This window comes from Thunnus maccoyii, chromosome 19 (genome assembly GCF_910596095.1).
Source record: "Thunnus maccoyii chromosome 19, fThuMac1.1, whole genome shotgun sequence".
Taxonomy (NCBI): Eukaryota; Metazoa; Chordata; class Actinopteri; order Scombriformes; family Scombridae; genus Thunnus; species Thunnus maccoyii.
Genome location: NC_056551.1, coordinates 8,926,055 through 8,942,500, shown reverse-complemented (window position 1 = coordinate 8,942,500; position 16,446 = coordinate 8,926,055). Strand labels below are relative to the sequence as shown.

At 49.3% G+C, this 16,446-nt stretch overlaps 26 non-coding genes across 26 annotated transcripts; all 26 read right to left on the bottom strand.

Moving 5' to 3' along the window:
- Positions 1-223: 223 nt before the first annotated feature.
- On the bottom strand, positions 224-295 carry trnap-ugg. The gene has a single exon. It is a non-coding gene; the product is annotated as a tRNA-Pro (tRNA).
- Positions 296-1,034: 739 nt separating this feature from the next.
- Positions 1,035-1,106, bottom strand: trnap-cgg. Its single transcript has one exon. It is a non-coding gene; the product is annotated as a tRNA-Pro (tRNA).
- Positions 1,107-2,009: 903 nt separating this feature from the next.
- trnap-cgg lies at positions 2,010-2,081 on the bottom strand. Its single transcript has one exon. It is a non-coding gene; the product is annotated as a tRNA-Pro (tRNA).
- Positions 2,082-2,506: 425 nt separating this feature from the next.
- trnap-agg lies at positions 2,507-2,578 on the bottom strand. The gene has a single exon. It is a non-coding gene; the product is annotated as a tRNA-Pro (tRNA).
- Positions 2,579-2,988: 410 nt separating this feature from the next.
- Positions 2,989-3,060, bottom strand: trnap-ugg. Its single transcript has one exon. It is a non-coding gene; the product is annotated as a tRNA-Pro (tRNA).
- A 739-nt stretch (positions 3,061-3,799) lies between these two features.
- trnap-cgg lies at positions 3,800-3,871 on the bottom strand. The gene has a single exon. It is a non-coding gene; the product is annotated as a tRNA-Pro (tRNA).
- A 433-nt stretch (positions 3,872-4,304) lies between these two features.
- trnap-agg lies at positions 4,305-4,376 on the bottom strand. Its single transcript has one exon. It is a non-coding gene; the product is annotated as a tRNA-Pro (tRNA).
- Positions 4,377-4,798: 422 nt separating this feature from the next.
- Positions 4,799-4,870, bottom strand: trnap-ugg. Its single transcript has one exon. It is a non-coding gene; the product is annotated as a tRNA-Pro (tRNA).
- Positions 4,871-5,609: 739 nt separating this feature from the next.
- Positions 5,610-5,681, bottom strand: trnap-cgg. The gene has a single exon. It is a non-coding gene; the product is annotated as a tRNA-Pro (tRNA).
- Positions 5,682-6,114: 433 nt separating this feature from the next.
- On the bottom strand, positions 6,115-6,186 carry trnap-agg. Its single transcript has one exon. It is a non-coding gene; the product is annotated as a tRNA-Pro (tRNA).
- A 410-nt stretch (positions 6,187-6,596) lies between these two features.
- trnap-ugg lies at positions 6,597-6,668 on the bottom strand. The gene has a single exon. It is a non-coding gene; the product is annotated as a tRNA-Pro (tRNA).
- Positions 6,669-7,407: 739 nt separating this feature from the next.
- Positions 7,408-7,479, bottom strand: trnap-cgg. The gene has a single exon. It is a non-coding gene; the product is annotated as a tRNA-Pro (tRNA).
- A 903-nt stretch (positions 7,480-8,382) lies between these two features.
- trnap-cgg lies at positions 8,383-8,454 on the bottom strand. Its single transcript has one exon. It is a non-coding gene; the product is annotated as a tRNA-Pro (tRNA).
- A 425-nt stretch (positions 8,455-8,879) lies between these two features.
- trnap-agg lies at positions 8,880-8,951 on the bottom strand. Its single transcript has one exon. It is a non-coding gene; the product is annotated as a tRNA-Pro (tRNA).
- Positions 8,952-9,361: 410 nt separating this feature from the next.
- Positions 9,362-9,433, bottom strand: trnap-ugg. The gene has a single exon. It is a non-coding gene; the product is annotated as a tRNA-Pro (tRNA).
- A 739-nt stretch (positions 9,434-10,172) lies between these two features.
- trnap-cgg lies at positions 10,173-10,244 on the bottom strand. The gene has a single exon. It is a non-coding gene; the product is annotated as a tRNA-Pro (tRNA).
- Positions 10,245-10,677: 433 nt separating this feature from the next.
- trnap-agg lies at positions 10,678-10,749 on the bottom strand. The gene has a single exon. It is a non-coding gene; the product is annotated as a tRNA-Pro (tRNA).
- A 422-nt stretch (positions 10,750-11,171) lies between these two features.
- trnap-ugg lies at positions 11,172-11,243 on the bottom strand. The gene has a single exon. It is a non-coding gene; the product is annotated as a tRNA-Pro (tRNA).
- Positions 11,244-11,982: 739 nt separating this feature from the next.
- trnap-cgg lies at positions 11,983-12,054 on the bottom strand. The gene has a single exon. It is a non-coding gene; the product is annotated as a tRNA-Pro (tRNA).
- A 433-nt stretch (positions 12,055-12,487) lies between these two features.
- trnap-agg lies at positions 12,488-12,559 on the bottom strand. Its single transcript has one exon. It is a non-coding gene; the product is annotated as a tRNA-Pro (tRNA).
- Positions 12,560-12,971: 412 nt separating this feature from the next.
- trnap-ugg lies at positions 12,972-13,043 on the bottom strand. Its single transcript has one exon. It is a non-coding gene; the product is annotated as a tRNA-Pro (tRNA).
- A 739-nt stretch (positions 13,044-13,782) lies between these two features.
- trnap-cgg lies at positions 13,783-13,854 on the bottom strand. The gene has a single exon. It is a non-coding gene; the product is annotated as a tRNA-Pro (tRNA).
- A 433-nt stretch (positions 13,855-14,287) lies between these two features.
- Positions 14,288-14,359, bottom strand: trnap-agg. Its single transcript has one exon. It is a non-coding gene; the product is annotated as a tRNA-Pro (tRNA).
- A 422-nt stretch (positions 14,360-14,781) lies between these two features.
- On the bottom strand, positions 14,782-14,853 carry trnap-ugg. The gene has a single exon. It is a non-coding gene; the product is annotated as a tRNA-Pro (tRNA).
- A 771-nt stretch (positions 14,854-15,624) lies between these two features.
- trnap-cgg lies at positions 15,625-15,696 on the bottom strand. The gene has a single exon. It is a non-coding gene; the product is annotated as a tRNA-Pro (tRNA).
- Positions 15,697-16,133: 437 nt separating this feature from the next.
- Positions 16,134-16,205, bottom strand: trnap-agg. Its single transcript has one exon. It is a non-coding gene; the product is annotated as a tRNA-Pro (tRNA).
- Positions 16,206-16,446: the final 241 nt, after the last annotated feature.

Here is a 16,446-nt window from a genome sequence, read left to right as displayed (position 1 = left end):
GCATTTCGATAAGAGAGAGGATATGCAGCACTTACAGTATGCTCCTCCTCCATTGACAGCAGTCTCCTAGCAGGGGGATGTGACCAGCATACTTCTCAACTGATACCTTCAACATGTGGGCGTAGCACTTCCACTCTCAACTCCTTCTTAGGATGTCTTAGCTTCCCAACAGCTCCAAACCTAGGCAGAAACCCCACAGTAAGTAGCCACATTCCTGACTCCTGGGTTCGTCCGGGATTTGAACCCGGGACCTCTCGCACCCAAAGCGAGAATCATACCCCTAGACCAACGAGCCACAGAGCACTTCAGCCATGCCATTGCAGCTGGGAGAATTTGGTTCAGTGTACCTTCTCCCCAGCAACTACTGTTGGATCCATCCTGCCATTCATCAATTTGTCTTCAATTTCCATGTCAGCTTGCAGTCTCTTCCAGCCTTGATGTGCCCGGCATACCTCCCAAACATTTGAACTGGGAACTTCAACATGTAGGTGGAGCAGTTTGACTCTCACCTCCCTAGTATGTTGTAGCTTTCCCACTGTTCCTAAAGGTTTCAAACTTGAAAAATGAAAACAGACAACCCAAAAGAAGCACTCAAATTCCTGAATCTCAGGGCTCGTCCAGAATTTGAACCCGGGACCGCTCACACCCTAAGCAAGAATTACACCCCTACACCAATGACCCACAGACAGCCTTAACCATGTGATTGCATCTGGGTGAAATTTACACAGTGTACCTTTTTTCCAAGCAACCACTGTTGGATCCATCCATCTGTTTGTCTGCGCTTTCTAGGTCAGGTTGAGGCGGTTGCATGCTCAGCAGAAAGGCGTGAATGCTGTCTTCCCCTGCCTCCTCCTCTTGCACTTTTTAGGGGATCACGAGGCATTTCGAGAACAGAGCGGATATGCAGCACTTGCAGTATGCTCCTGGCCTTTACTGAACTCTCACTCTCAACTCCTTCTTTGGATGTCTTAGCTTCCCAAGAGTTCCAAATCCAGCCAGCTAACCCACAGTAAGTAGCCACATTCCTGACTCCTGGGCTCGTCCGGGATTTGAACCCGGGACCTCTCGCACCCGAAGCGAGAATCATACCCCTAGACCAACGAGCCACGAACAGCATTAACCGTGCGATTCCAGACGGGTGAAATCTAAAAAGTGTACCTTTTTTTCAAGCAACTACTGTTGGATCCATCCATTTATCCGTCTAATTGTCTTCACTTTCCAGGTCAGGTTGCAGCGGTTGCATGTTTAGCATTTATGCCTAAATGCTGTCTTCCCCGCCTCCTCTTGCACTGCCTAGGGGATCGTGAGGCATTTTAAGAACACAACGGAAATGCAGCACTTTCAGTATGCTCCTGGTGTCTACTGAAGTCTCCTCCCAAGAGGACATGCCCAGCGTACCTCCCAACTGACTTGACTGACACCTTCAACATGTAGGTAGAGCACTTCCACTCTCAACCCCTTCTTAGGATGTATTAGCTTCTCAACACTTTTAAGAACAAGCCACATAACGCACAATAAGCAGCCACATTCCTCACCTTTGGGCTCGTCCGGGATTTGAACCCGGGACCGCTCACATCCTAAGCAAGAATTACACCCCTACACCAATGACCCACAGACAGCCTTAACCATGTGATTGCATCTGGGTGAAATTTACACAGTGTACCTTTTTCCAAAGCAACCACTGTTGGATCCATCCATCTGTTTGTCTGCCCTTTCTAGGTCAGGTTGAGGCGGTTGCATGCTCAGCAGAAAGGCGTGAATGCTGTCTTCCCCTGCCTCCTCCTCTTGCACTTTTTAGGGGATCACGAGGCATTTCGAGAACAGAGCGGATATGCAGCACTTGCAGTATGCTCCTGGCCTTTACTGAAGTCTCCTACCAGGGGAACTGATAACTTCAACATGTAGGCGTATCCCTTCCACTCTCAACTCCTTCTTTGGATGTCTTAGCTTCCCAAGAGTTCCAAACCCAGCCAGCTAACCCACAGTAAGTAGCCACATTCCTGACTCCTGGGCTCGTCCGGGATTTGAACCCGGGACCTCTCGCACCCGAAGCGAGAATCATACCCCTAGACCAACGAGCCACGAACAGCATTAACCGTGCGATTCCAGACGGGTGAAATCTAAACAGTGTACCTTTTTTTCAAGCAACTACTGTTGGATCCATCCATCTAATTGTCTTCACTTTCCAGGTCAGGTTGCAGCGGTTGCATGTTTAGCATTTATGCCTAAATGCTGTCTTCCCCGCCTCCTCTTGCACTGCCTAGGGGATCGTGAGGCATTTTAAGAATACAACGGAAATGCAGCACTTTCAGTATGCTCCTGGTGTCTACTGAAGTCTCCTCCCAAGAGGACATGCCCAGCGTAGCTCCCAACTGACTTGACTGACACCTTCAACATGTAGGTAGAGCACTTCCACTCTCAACCCCTTCTTAGGATGTATTAGCTTCCCAACACTTTTAAGAACTAGCCACATAACGCACAATAAGCAGCCACATTCCTGACCTTTGGGCTCGTCCGGGATTTGAACCCGGGACCTCTCGCACCCTAAGCGAGAATCATACCCCTAGACCAACGAGCCGCAGAAAGCAGCAACAATACGATTGCAGCGGGTCGAAATTTGCAGAGTGTGCCTTTTTTCTTAGTAACCACCGTTGGATCCATCCGTCTATTTATCTTCACTTTCCAGGTCAGGTTGCAGTGGTTGCATGCTCAGCAAAAATGGCTAAATGCTGTCTTCCACCTGCACTGTTTAGGGGGATCACGAGGCATTTCGATAAGAGAGAGGATATGCAGCACTTACAGTATGCTCCTCCTCCATTGACAGCAGTCTCCTAGCAGGGGGATGTGACCAGCATACCTCTCAACTGATACCTTCAACATGTGGGCGTAGCACTTCCACTCTCAACTCCTTCTTAGGATGTCTTAGCTTCCCAACAGCTCCAAACCTAGGCAGAAACCCCACAGTAAGTAGCCACATTCCTGACTCCTGGGCTCGTCCGGGATTTGAACCCGGGACCTCTCGCACCCAAAGCGAGAATCATACCCCTAGACCAACGAGCCACAGAGCACTTCCGCCATGCCATTGCAGCTGGGAAAATTTGGTTCAGTGTACCTTCTCCCCAGCAACTACTGTTGGATCCATCCTGCCATTCATCAATTTGTCTTCAATTTCCATGTCAGCTTGCAGTCTCTTCCAGCCTTGATGTGCCCGGCATACCTCCCAAACATTTGAACTGGGAACTTCAACATGTAGGTGGAGCAGTTTGACTCTCACCTCCCTAGTATGTTGTAGCTTTCCCACTGTTCCTAAAGGTTTCAAACTCGAAAAATGAAAACAGACAACCCAAAAGAAGCACTCAAATTCCTGAATCTCAGGGCTCATCCAGAATTTGAACCCGGGACTGCTCACACCCTAAGCAAGAATTATACCCCTACACCAATGACCCACAGACAGCCTTAACCATGTGATTGCATCTGGGTGAAATTTACACAGTGTACCTTTTTTCCAAGCAACCACTGTTGGATCCATCCATCTGTTTGTCTGCGCTTTCTAGGTCAGGTTGAGGCGGTTGCATGCTCAGCAGAAAGGCGTGAATGCTGTCTTCCCCTGCCTCCTCCTCTTGCACTTTTTAGGGGATCACGAGGCATTTCGAGAACAGAGCGGATATGCAGCACTTGCAGTATGCTCCTGGCCTTTACTGAACTCTCACTCTCAACTCCTTCTTTGGATGTCTTAGCTTCCCAAGAGTTCCAAACCCAGCCAGCTAACCCACAGTAAGTAGCCACATTCCTGACTCCTGGGCTCGTCCGGGATTTGAACCCGGGACCTCTCGCACCCGAAGCGAGAATCATACCCCTAGACCAACGAGCCACGAACAGCATTAACCGTGCGATTCCAGACGGGTGAAATCTAAACAGTGTACCTTTTTTTCAAGCAACTACTGTTGGATCCATCCATCTATCCGTCTAATTGTCTTCACTTTCCAGGTCAGGTTGCAGCGGTTGCATGTTTAGCATTTATGCCTAAATGCTGTCTTCCCCGCCTCCTCTTGCACTGCCTAGGGGATCGTGAGGCATTTTAAGAACACAACGGAAATGCAGCACTTTCAGTATGCTCCTGGTGTCTACTGAAGTCTCCTCCCAAGAGGACATGCCCAGCGTACCTCCCAACTGACTTGACTGACACCTTCAACATGTAGGTAGAGCACTTCCACTCTCAACCCCTTCTTAGGATGTATTAGCTTCTCAACACTTTTAAGAACTAGCCACATAACGCACAATAAGCAGCCACATTCCTGACCTTTGGGCTCGTCCGGGATTTGAACCCGGGACCTCTCGCACCCTAAGCGAGAATCATACCCCTAGACCAACGAGCCGCAGAAAGCAGCAACAATACGATTGCAGCGGGTCGAAATTTGCAGAGTGTGCCTTTTTTCCCAGCAACCACCGTTGGATCCATCCGTCTATTTGTCTTCACTTTCCAGGTCAGGTTGCAGTGGTTGCATGCTCAGCAAAAATGGCTAAATGCTGTCTTCCCCTGCCTCCTCCACCTGCACTGTTTAGGGGGATCACGAGGCATTTCGATAAGAGAGAGGATATGCAGCACTTACAGTATGCTCCTCCTCCATTGACAGCAGTCTCCTAGCAAGGGGATGTGACCAGCATACCTCTCAACTGATACCTTCAACATGTGGGCGTAGCACTTCCACTCTCAACTCCTTCTTAGGATGTCTTAGCTTCCCAACAGCTCCAAACCTAGGCAGAAACCCCACAGTAAGTAGCCACATTCCTGACTCCTGGGCTCGTCCGGGATTTGAACCCGGGACCTCTCGCACCCAAAGCGAGAATCATACCCCTAGACCAACGAGCCACAGAGCACTTCAGCCATGCCATTGCAGCTGGGAGAATTTGGTTCAGTGTACCTTCTCCCCAGCAACTACTGTTGGATCCATCCTGCCATTCATCAATTTGTCTTCAATTTCCATGTCAGCTTGCAGTCTCTTCCAGCCTTGATGTGCCCGGCATACCTCCCAAACATTTGAACTGGGAACTTCAACATGTAGGTGGAGCAGTTTGACTCTCACCTCCCTAGTATGTTGTAGCTTTCCCACTGTTCCTAAAGGTTTCAAACTTGAAAAATGAAAACAGACAACCCAAAAGAAGCACTCAAATTCCTGAATCTCAGGGCTCGTCCAGAATTTGAACCCGGGACCGCTCACACCCTAAGCAAGAATTACACCCCTACACCAATGACCCACAGACAGCCTTAACCATGTGATTGCATCTGGGTGAAATTTACACAGTGTACCTTTTTTCCAAGCAACCACTGTTGGATCCATCCATCTGTTTGTCTGCGCTTTCTAGGTCAGGTTGAGGCGGTTGCATGCTCAGCAGAAAGGCGTGAATGCTGTCTTCCCCTGCCTCCTCCTCTTGCACTTTTTAGGGGATCACGAGGCATTTCGAGAACAGAGCGGATATGCAGCACTTGCAGTATGCTCCTGGCCTTCACTGAACTCTCACTCTCAACTCCTTCTTTGGATGTCTTAGCTTCCCAAGAGTTCCAAATCCAGCCAGCTAACCCACAGTAAGTAGCCACATTCCTGACTCCTGGGCTCGTCCGCGATTTGAACCCGGGACCTCTCGCACCCGAAGCGAGAATCATACCCCTAGACCAACGAGCCACGAACAGCATTAACCATGCGATTCCAGACGGGTGAAATCTAAACAGTGTACCTTTTTTTCAAGCAACTACTGTTGGATCCATCCATTTATCCGTCTAATTGTCTTCACTTTCCAGGTCAGGTTGCAGCGGTTGCATGTTTAGCATTTATGCCTAAATGCTGTCTTCCCCGCCTCCTCTTGCACTGCCTAGGGGATCGTGAGGCATTTTAAGAACACAACGGAAATGCAGCACTTTCAGTATGCTCCTGGTGTCTACTGAAGTCTCCTCCCAAGAGGACATGCCCAGCGTACCTCCCAACTGACTTGACTGACACCTTCAACATGTAGGTAGAGCACTTCCACTCTCAACCCCTTCTTAGGATGTATTAGCTTCTCAACACTTTTAAGAACAAGCCACATAACGCACAATAAGCAGCCACATTCCTCACCTTTGGGCTCGTCCGGGATTTGAACCCGGGACCTCTCGCACCCTAAGCGAGAATCATACCCCTAGACCAACGAGCCGCAGAAAGCAGCAACAATACGATTGCAGCGGGTCGAAATTTGCAGAGTGTGCCTTTTTTCTTAGTAACCACCGTTGGATCCATCCGTCTATTTATCTTCACTTTCCAGGTCAGGTTGCAGTGGTTGCATGCTCAGCAAAAATGGCTAAATGCTGTCTTCCACCTGCACTGTTTAGGGGGATCACGAGGCATTTCGATAAGAGAGAGGATATGCAGCACTTACAGTATGCTCCTCCTCCATTGACAGCAGTCTCCTAGCAGGGGGATGTGACCAGCATACCTCTCAACTGATACCTTCAACATGTGGGCGTAGCACTTCCACTCTCAACTCCTTCTTAGGATGTCTTAGCTTCCCAACAGCTCCAAACCTAGGCAGAAACCCCACAGTAAGTAGCCACATTCCTGACTCCTGGGCTCGTCCGGGATTTGAACCCGGGACCTCTCGCACCCAAAGCGAGAATCATACCCCTAGACCAACGAGCCACAGAGCACTTCAGCCATGCCATTGCAGCTGGGAGAATTTGGTTCAGTGTACCTTCTCCCCAGCAACTACTGTTGGATCCATCCTGCCATTCATCAATTTGTCTTCAATTTCCATGTCAGCTTGCAGTCTCTTCCAGCCTTGATGTGCCCGGCATACCTCCCAAACATTTGAACTGGGAACTTCAACATGTAGGTGGAGCAGTTTGACTCTCACCTCCCTAGTATGTTGTAGCTTTCCCACTGTTCCTAAAGGTTTCAAACTTGAAAAATGAAAACAGACAACCCAAAAGAAGCACTCAAATTCCTGAATCTCAGGGCTCGTCCAGAATTTGAACCCGGGACCGCTCACACCCTAAGCAAGAATTACACCCCTACACCAATGACCCACAGACAGCCTTAACCATGTGATTGCATCTGGGTGAAATTTACACAGTGTACCTTTTTTCCAAGCAACCACTGTTGGATCCATCCATCTGTTTGTCTGCGCTTTCTAGGTCAGGTTGAGGCGGTTGCATGCTCAGCAGAAAGGCGTGAATGCTGTCTTCCCCTGCCTCCTCCTCTTGCACTTTTTAGGGGATCACGAGGCATTTCGAGAACAGAGCGGATATGCAGCACTTGCAGTATGCTCCTGGCCTTTACTGAACTCTCACTCTCAACTCCTTCTTTGGATGTCTTAGCTTCCCAAGAGTTCCAAATCCAGCCAGCTAACCCACAGTAAGTAGCCACATTCCTGACTCCTGGGCTCGTCCGGGATTTGAACCCGGGACCTCTCGCACCCGAAGCGAGAATCATACCCCTAGACCAACGAGCCACGAACAGCATTAACCGTGCGATTCCAGACGGGTGAAATCTAAAAAGTGTACCTTTTTTTCAAGCAACTACTGTTGGATCCATCCATTTATCCGTCTAATTGTCTTCACTTTCCAGGTCAGGTTGCAGCGGTTGCATGTTTAGCATTTATGCCTAAATGCTGTCTTCCCCGCCTCCTCTTGCACTGCCTAGGGGATCGTGAGGCATTTTAAGAACACAACGGAAATGCAGCACTTTCAGTATGCTCCTGGTGTCTACTGAAGTCTCCTCCCAAGAGGACATGCCCAGCGTACCTCCCAACTGACTTGACTGACACCTTCAACATGTAGGTAGAGCACTTCCACTCTCAACCCCTTCTTAGGATGTATTAGCTTCTCAACACTTTTAAGAACAAGCCACATAACGCACAATAAGCAGCCACATTCCTCACCTTTGGGCTCGTCCGGGATTTGAACCCGGGACCGCTCACACCCTAAGCAAGAATTACACCCCTACACCAATGACCCACAGACAGCCTTAACCATGTGATTGCATCTGGGTGAAATTTACACAGTGTACCTTTTTCCAAAGCAACCACTGTTGGATCCATCCATCTGTTTGTCTGCCCTTTCTAGGTCAGGTTTAGGCGGTTGCATGCTCAGCAGAAAGGCGTGAATGCTGTCTTCCCCTGCCTCCTCCTCTTGCACTTTTTAGGGGATCACGAGGCATTTCGAGAACAGAGCGGATATGCAGCACTTGCAGTATGCTCCTGGCCTTTACTGAAGTCTCCTACCAGGGGAACTGATAACTTCAACATGTAGGCGTATCCCTTCCACTCTCAACTCCTTCTTTGGATGTCTTAGCTTCCCAAGAGTTCCAAACCCAGCCAGCTAACCCACAGTAAGTAGCCACATTCCTGACTCCTGGGCTCGTCCGGGATTTGAACCCGGGACCTCTCGCACCCGAAGCGAGAATCATACCCCTAGACCAACGAGCCACGAACAGCATTAACCGTGCGATTCCAGACGGGTGAAATCTAAACAGTGTACCTTTTTTTCAAGCAACTACTGTTGGATCCATCCATCTAATTGTCTTCACTTTCCAGGTCAGGTTGCAGCGGTTGCATGTTTAGCATTTATGCCTAAATGCTGTCTTCCCCGCCTCCTCTTGCACTGCCTAGGGGATCGTGAGGCATTTTAAGAATACAACGGAAATGCAGCACTTTCAGTATGCTCCTGGTGTCTACTGAAGTCTCCTCCCAAGAGGACATGCCCAGCGTAGCTCCCAACTGACTTGACTGACACCTTCAACATGTAGGTAGAGCACTTCCACTCTCAACCCCTTCTTAGGATGTATTAGCTTCCCAACACTTTTAAGAACTAGCCACATAACGCACAATAAGCAGCCACATTCCTGACCTTTGGGCTCGTCCGGGATTTGAACCCGGGACCTCTCGCACCCTAAGCGAGAATCATACCCCTAGACCAACGAGCCGCAGAAAGCAGCAACAATACGATTGCAGCGGGTCGAAATTTGCAGAGTGTGCCTTTTTTCTTAGTAACCACCGTTGGATCCATCCGTCTATTTATCTTCACTTTCCAGGTCAGGTTGCAGTGGTTGCATGCTCAGCAAAAATGGCTAAATGCTGTCTTCCACCTGCACTGTTTAGGGGGATCACGAGGCATTTCGATAAGAGAGAGGATATGCAGCACTTACAGTATGCTCCTCCTCCATTGACAGCAGTCTCCTAGCAGGGGGATGTGACCAGCATACCTCTCAACTGATACCTTCAACATGTGGGCGTAGCACTTCCACTCTCAACTCCTTCTTAGGATGTCTTAGCTTCCCAACAGCTCCAAACCTAGGCAGAAACCCCACAGTAAGTAGCCACATTCCTGACTCCTGGGCTCGTCCGGGATTTGAACCCGGGACCTCTCGCACCCAAAGCGAGAATCATACCCCTAGACCAACGAGCCACAGAGCACTTCCGCCATGCCATTGCAGCTGGGAAAATTTGGTTCAGTGTACCTTCTCCCCAGCAACTACTGTTGGATCCATCCTGCCATTCATCAATTTGTCTTCAATTTCCATGTCAGCTTGCAGTCTCTTCCAGCCTTGATGTGCCCGGCATACCTCCCAAACATTTGAACTGGGAACTTCAACATGTAGGTGGAGCAGTTTGACTCTCACCTCCCTAGTATGTTGTAGCTTTCCCACTGTTCCTAAAGGTTTCAAACTCGAAAAATGAAAACAGACAACCCAAAAGAAGCACTCAAATTCCTGAATCTCAGGGCTCATCCAGAATTTGAACCCGGGACTGCTCACACCCTAAGCAAGAATTATACCCCTACACCAATGACCCACAGACAGCCTTAACCATGTGATTGCATCTGGGTGAAATTTACACAGTGTACCTTTTTTCCAAGCAACCACTGTTGGATCCATCCATCTGTTTGTCTGCGCTTTCTAGGTCAGGTTGAGGCGGTTGCATGCTCAGCAGAAAGGCGTGAATGCTGTCTTCCCCTGCCTCCTCCTCTTGCACTTTTTAGGGGATCACGAGGCATTTCGAGAACAGAGCGGATATGCAGCACTTGCAGTATGCTCCTGGCCTTTACTGAACTCTCACTCTCAACTCCTTCTTTGGATGTCTTAGCTTCCCAAGAGTTCCAAACCCAGCCAGCTAACCCACAGTAAGTAGCCACATTCCTGACTCCTGGGCTCGTCCGGGATTTGAACCCGGGACCTCTCGCACCCGAAGCGAGAATCATACCCCTAGACCAACGAGCCACGAACAGCATTAACCGTGCGATTCCAGACGGGTGAAATCTAAACAGTGTACCTTTTTTTCAAGCAACTACTGTTGGATCCATCCATCTATCCGTCTAATTGTCTTCACTTTCCAGGTCAGGTTGCAGCGGTTGCATGTTTAGCATTTATGCCTAAATGCTGTCTTCCCCGCCTCCTCTTGCACTGCCTAGGGGATCGTGAGGCATTTTAAGAACACAACGGAAATGCAGCACTTTCAGTATGCTCCTGGTGTCTACTGAAGTCTCCTCCCAAGAGGACATGCCCAGCGTACCTCCCAACTGACTTGACTGACACCTTCAACATGTAGGTAGAGCACTTCCACTCTCAACCCCTTCTTAGGATGTATTAGCTTCTCAACACTTTTAAGAACTAGCCACATAACGCACAATAAGCAGCCACATTCCTGACCTTTGGGCTCGTCCGGGATTTGAACCCGGGACCTCTCGCACCCTAAGCGAGAATCATACCCCTAGACCAACGAGCCGCAGAAAGCAGCAACAATACGATTGCAGCGGGTCGAAATTTGCAGAGTGTGCCTTTTTTCCCAGCAACCACCGTTGGATCCATCCGTCTATTTGTCTTCACTTTCCAGGTCAGGTTGCAGTGGTTGCATGCTCAGCAAAAATGGCTAAATGCTGTCTTCCCCTGCCTCCTCCACCTGCACTGTTTAGGGGGATCACGAGGCATTTCGATAAGAGAGAGGATATGCAGCACTTACAGTATGCTCCTCCTCCATTGACAGCAGTCTCCTAGCAAGGGGATGTGACCAGCATACCTCTCAACTGATACCTTCAACATGTGGGCGTAGCACTTCCACTCTCAACTCCTTCTTAGGATGTCTTAGCTTCCCAACAGCTCCAAACCTAGGCAGAAACCCCACAGTAAGTAGCCACATTCCTGACTCCTGGGCTCGTCCGGGATTTGAACCCGGGACCTCTCGCACCCAAAGCGAGAATCATACCCCTAGACCAACGAGCCACAGAGCACTTCAGCCATGCCATTGCAGCTGGGAGAATTTGGTTCAGTGTACCTTCTCCCCAGCAACTACTGTTGGATCCATCCTGCCATTCATCAATTTGTCTTCAATTTCCATGTCAGCTTGCAGTCTCTTCCAGCCTTGATGTGCCCGGCATACCTCCCAAACATTTGAACTGGGAACTTCAACATGTAGGTGGAGCAGTTTGACTCTCACCTCCCTAGTATGTTGTAGCTTTCCCACTGTTCCTAAAGGTTTCAAACTTGAAAAATGAAAACAGACAACCCAAAAGAAGCACTCAAATTCCTGAATCTCAGGGCTCGTCCAGAATTTGAACCCGGGACCGCTCACACCCTAAGCAAGAATTACACCCCTACACCAATGACCCACAGACAGCCTTAACCATGTGATTGCATCTGGGTGAAATTTACACAGTGTACCTTTTTTCCAAGCAACCACTGTTGGATCCATCCATCTGTTTGTCTGCGCTTTCTAGGTCAGGTTGAGGCGGTTGCATGCTCAGCAGAAAGGCGTGAATGCTGTCTTCCCCTGCCTCCTCCTCTTGCACTTTTTAGGGGATCACGAGGCATTTCGAGAACAGAGCGGATATGCAGCACTTGCAGTATGCTCCTGGCCTTCACTGAACTCTCACTCTCAACTCCTTCTTTGGATGTCTTAGCTTCCCAAGAGTTCCAAATCCAGCCAGCTAACCCACAGTAAGTAGCCACATTCCTGACTCCTGGGCTCGTCCGGGATTTGAACCCGGGACCTCTCGCACCCGAAGCGAGAATCATACCCCTAGACCAACGAGCCACGAACAGCATTAACCATGCGATTCCAGACGGGTGAAATCTAAACAGTGTACCTTTTTTTCAAGCAACTACTGTTGGATCCATCCATTTATCCGTCTAATTGTCTTCACTTTCCAGGTCAGGTTGCAGCGGTTGCATGTTTAGCATTTATGCCTAAATGCTGTCTTCCCCGCCTCCTCTTGCACTGCCTAGGGGATCGTGAGGCATTTTAAGAACACAACGGAAATGCAGCACTTTCAGTATGCTCCTGGTGTCTACTGAAGTCTCCTCCCAAGAGGACATGCCCAGCGTACCTCCCAACTGACTTGACTGACACCTTCAACATGTAGGTAGAGCACTTCCACTCTCAACCCCTTCTTAGGATGTATTAGCTTCTCAACACTTTTAAGAACAAGCCACATAACGCACAATAAGCAGCCACATTCCTCACCTTTGGGCTCGTCCGGGATTTGAACCCGGGACCTCTCGCACCCTAAGCGAGAATCATACCCCTAGACCAACGAGCCGCAGAAAGCAGCAACAATACGATTGCAGCGGGTCGAAATTTGCAGAGTGTGCCTTTTTTCTTAGTAACCACCGTTGGATCCATCCGTCTATTTATCTTCACTTTCCAGGTCAGGTTGCAGTGGTTGCATGCTCAGCAAAAATGGCTAAATGCTGTCTTCCCCTGCCTCCTCCACCTGCACTGTTTAGGGGGATCACGAGGCATTTCGATAAGAGAGAGGATATGCAGCACTTACAGTATGCTCCTCCTCCATTTACAGCAGTCTCCTAGCAGGGGGATGTGACCAGCATACCTCTCAACTGATACCTTCAACATGTAGGCGTAGCACTTCCACTCTCAACTCCTTCTTAGCTTCCCAACAGTTCCAAACCTAGGCAGAAACGCCACAGTAAGTAGCCACATTCCTGACTCCTGGGCTCGTCCGGGATTTGAACCCGGGACCTCTCGCACCCAAAGCGAGAATCATACCCCTAGACCAACAAGCCACAGAGCACTTCAGCCATGCCATTGCAGCTGGGAGAATTTGGTTCAGTGTACCTTCTCCCCAGCAACTACTGTTGGATCCATCCTGCCATTCATCAATTTGTCTTCAATTTCCATGTCAGCTTGCAGTCTCTTCCAGCCTTGATGTGCCCGGCATACCTCCCAAACATTTGAACTGGGAACTTCAACATGTAGGTGGAGCAGTTTGACTCTCACCTCCCTAGTATGTTGTAGCTTTCCCACTGTTCCTAAAGGTTTCAAACTTGAAAAATGAAAACAGACAACCCAAAAGAAGCACTCAAATTCCTGAATCTCAGGGCTCGTCCAGAATTTGAACCCGGGACCGCTCACACCCTAAGCAAGAATTATACCCCTACACCAATGACCCACAGACAGCCTTAACCATGTGATTGCATCTGGGTGAAATTTACACAGTGTACCTTTTTTCCAAGCAACCACTGTTGGATCCATCCATCTGTTTGTCTGCGCTTTCTAGGTCAGGTTGAGGCGGTTGCATGCTCAGCAGAAAGGTGTGAATGCTGTCTTCCCCTGCCTCCTCCTCTTGCACTTTTTAGGGGATCACGAGGCATTTTGAGAACAGAGCGGATATGCAGCACTTGCAGTATGCTCCTGGCCTTTACTGAACCCTCACTCTCAACTCCTTCTTTGGATGTCTTAGCTTCCCAAGAGTTCCAAACCCAGCCAGCTAACCCACAGTAAGTAGCCACATTCCTGACTCCTGGGCTCGTCCGGGATTTGAACCCGGGACCTCTCGCACCCGAAGCGAGAATCATACCCCTAGACCAACGAGCCACGAACAGCATTAACCGTGCGATTCCAGACGGGTGAAATCTAAACAGTGTACCTTTTTTTCAAGCAACTACTGTTGGATCCATCCATCTATCCGTCTAATTGTCTTCACTTTCCAGGTCAGGTTGCAGCGGTTGCATGTTTAGCATTTATGCCTAAATGCTGTCTTCCCCGCCTCCTCTTGCACTGCCTAGGGGATCGTGAGGCATTTTAAGAACACAACGGAAATGCAGCACTTTCAGTATGCTCCTGGTGTCTACTGAAGTCTCCTCCCAAGAGGACATGCCCAGCGTACCTCCCAACTGACTTGACTGACACCTTCAACATGTAGGTAGAGCACTTCCACTCTCAACCCCTTCTTAGGATGTATTAGCTTCTCAACACTTTTAAGAACTAGCCACATAACGCACAATAAGCAGCCACATTCCTCACCTTTGGGCTCGTCCGGGATTTGAACCCGGGACCTCTCGCACCCTAAGCGAGAATCATACCCCTAGACCAACGAGCCGCAGAAAGCAGCAACAATACGATTGCAGCGGGTCGAAATTTGCAGAGTGTGCCTTTTTTCCCAGCAACCACCGTTGGATCCATCCGTCTATTTGTCTTCACTTTCCAGGTCAGGTTGCAGTGGTTGCATGCTCAGCAAAAATGGCTAAATGCTGTCTTCCCCTGCCTCCTCCACCTGCACTGTTTAGGGGGATCACGAGGCATTTCGATAAGAGAGAGGATATGCAGCACTTACAGTATGCTCCTCCTCCATTTACAGCAGTCTCCTAGCAGGGGGATGTGACCAGCATACCTCTCAACTGATACCTTCAACATGTGGGCGTAGCACTTCCACTCTCAACTCCTTCTTAGGATGTCTTAGCTTCCCAACAGTTCCAAACCTAGGCAGAAACCCCACAGTACGTAGCCACATTCCTGACTCCTGGGCTCGTCCGGGATTTGAACCCGGGACCTCTCGCACCCAAAGCGAGAATCATACCCCTAGACCAACGAGCCACAGAGCACTTCAGCCATGCCATTGCAGCTGGGAGAATTTGGTTCAGTGTACCTTCTCCCCAGCAACTACTGTTGGATCCATCCTGCCATTCATCAATTTGTCTTCAATTTCCATGTCAGCTTGCAGTCTCTTCCAGCCTTGATGTGCCCGGCATACCTCCCAAACATTTGAACTGGGAACTTCAACATGTAGGTGGAGCAGTTTGACTCTCACCTCCCTAGTATGTTGTAGCTTTCCCACTGTTCCTAAAGGTTTCAAACTTGAAAAATGAAAACAGACAACCCAAAAGAAGCACTCAAATTCCTGAATCTCAGGGCTCGTCCAGAATTTGAACCCAGGACCGCTCACACCCTAAGCAAGAATTATACCCCTACACCAATGACCCACAGACAGCCTTAACCATGTGATTGCATCTGGGTGAAATTTACACAGTGTACCTTTTTTCCAAGCAACCACTGTTGGATCCATCCATCTGTTTGTCTGCGCTTTCTAGGTCAGGTTGAGGCGGTTGCATGCTCAGCAGAAAGGTGTGAATGCTGTCTTCCCCTGCCTCCTCCTCTTGCACTTTTTAGGGGATCACGAGGCATTTCAAGAACAGAGCGGATATGCAGCACTTGCACTATGCTCCTGGCCTTTACTGAAGTCTCCTACCAGGGGAACTGATACCTTCAACATGTAGGCGTATCCCTTCCACTCTCAACTCCTTCTTTGGATGAGAGTTCCAAACCCAGCCAGCTAACCCACAGTAAGTAGCCACATTCCTGACTCCTGGGCTCGTCCGGGATTTGAACCCGGGACCTCTCGCACCCGAAGCGAGAATCATACCCCTAGACCAACGAGCCGTGCGATTCCAGACGGGTGAAATCTAAACAGTGTACCTTTTTTTCAAGCAACTACTGTTGGATCCATACATCTATCTGTCTAATTGTCTTCACTTTCCAGGTCAGGTTGCAGCGGTTGCATGTTTAGCATTTATGCCTAAATGCTGTCTTGGGGACATGCCTATACAACACCTAAATGCTGTCTCCCCTGCCTAGGGGATCATGAGGCATTTTAAGGACACAACGGAAATGCAGCACTTTCAGTATGCTCCTGGTGTCTACTGAAGTCTCCTCCCAAGAGGACATGCCCAGCGTACCTCCCAACTGACTTGACTGACACCTTCAACATGTAGGTAGAGCACTTCCACTCTCAACCCCTTCTTAGGATGTATTAGCTTCCCCACACTTTTAAGAACTAGCCACATAACGCACAATAAGCAGCCACATTCCTCGCCTTTGGGCTCCTCCGGGATTTGAACCCGGGACCTCTCGCACCCTAAGCGAGAATCATACCCCTAGACCAACGAGCCGCAGAAAGCAGCAACAATACGATTGCAGCGGGTCGAAATTTGCAGAGTGTGCCTTTTTTCCCAGCAACCACCGTTGGATCCATCCGTCTATTTGTCTTCACTTTCCAGGTCAGGTTGCAGTGGTTGCATGCTCAGCAAAAATGGCTAAATGCTGTCTTCCCCTGCCTCCTCCACCTGCACTGTTTAGGGGGATCACGAGGCATTTCGATAAGAGAGAGGATATGCAGCACTTACAGTATGC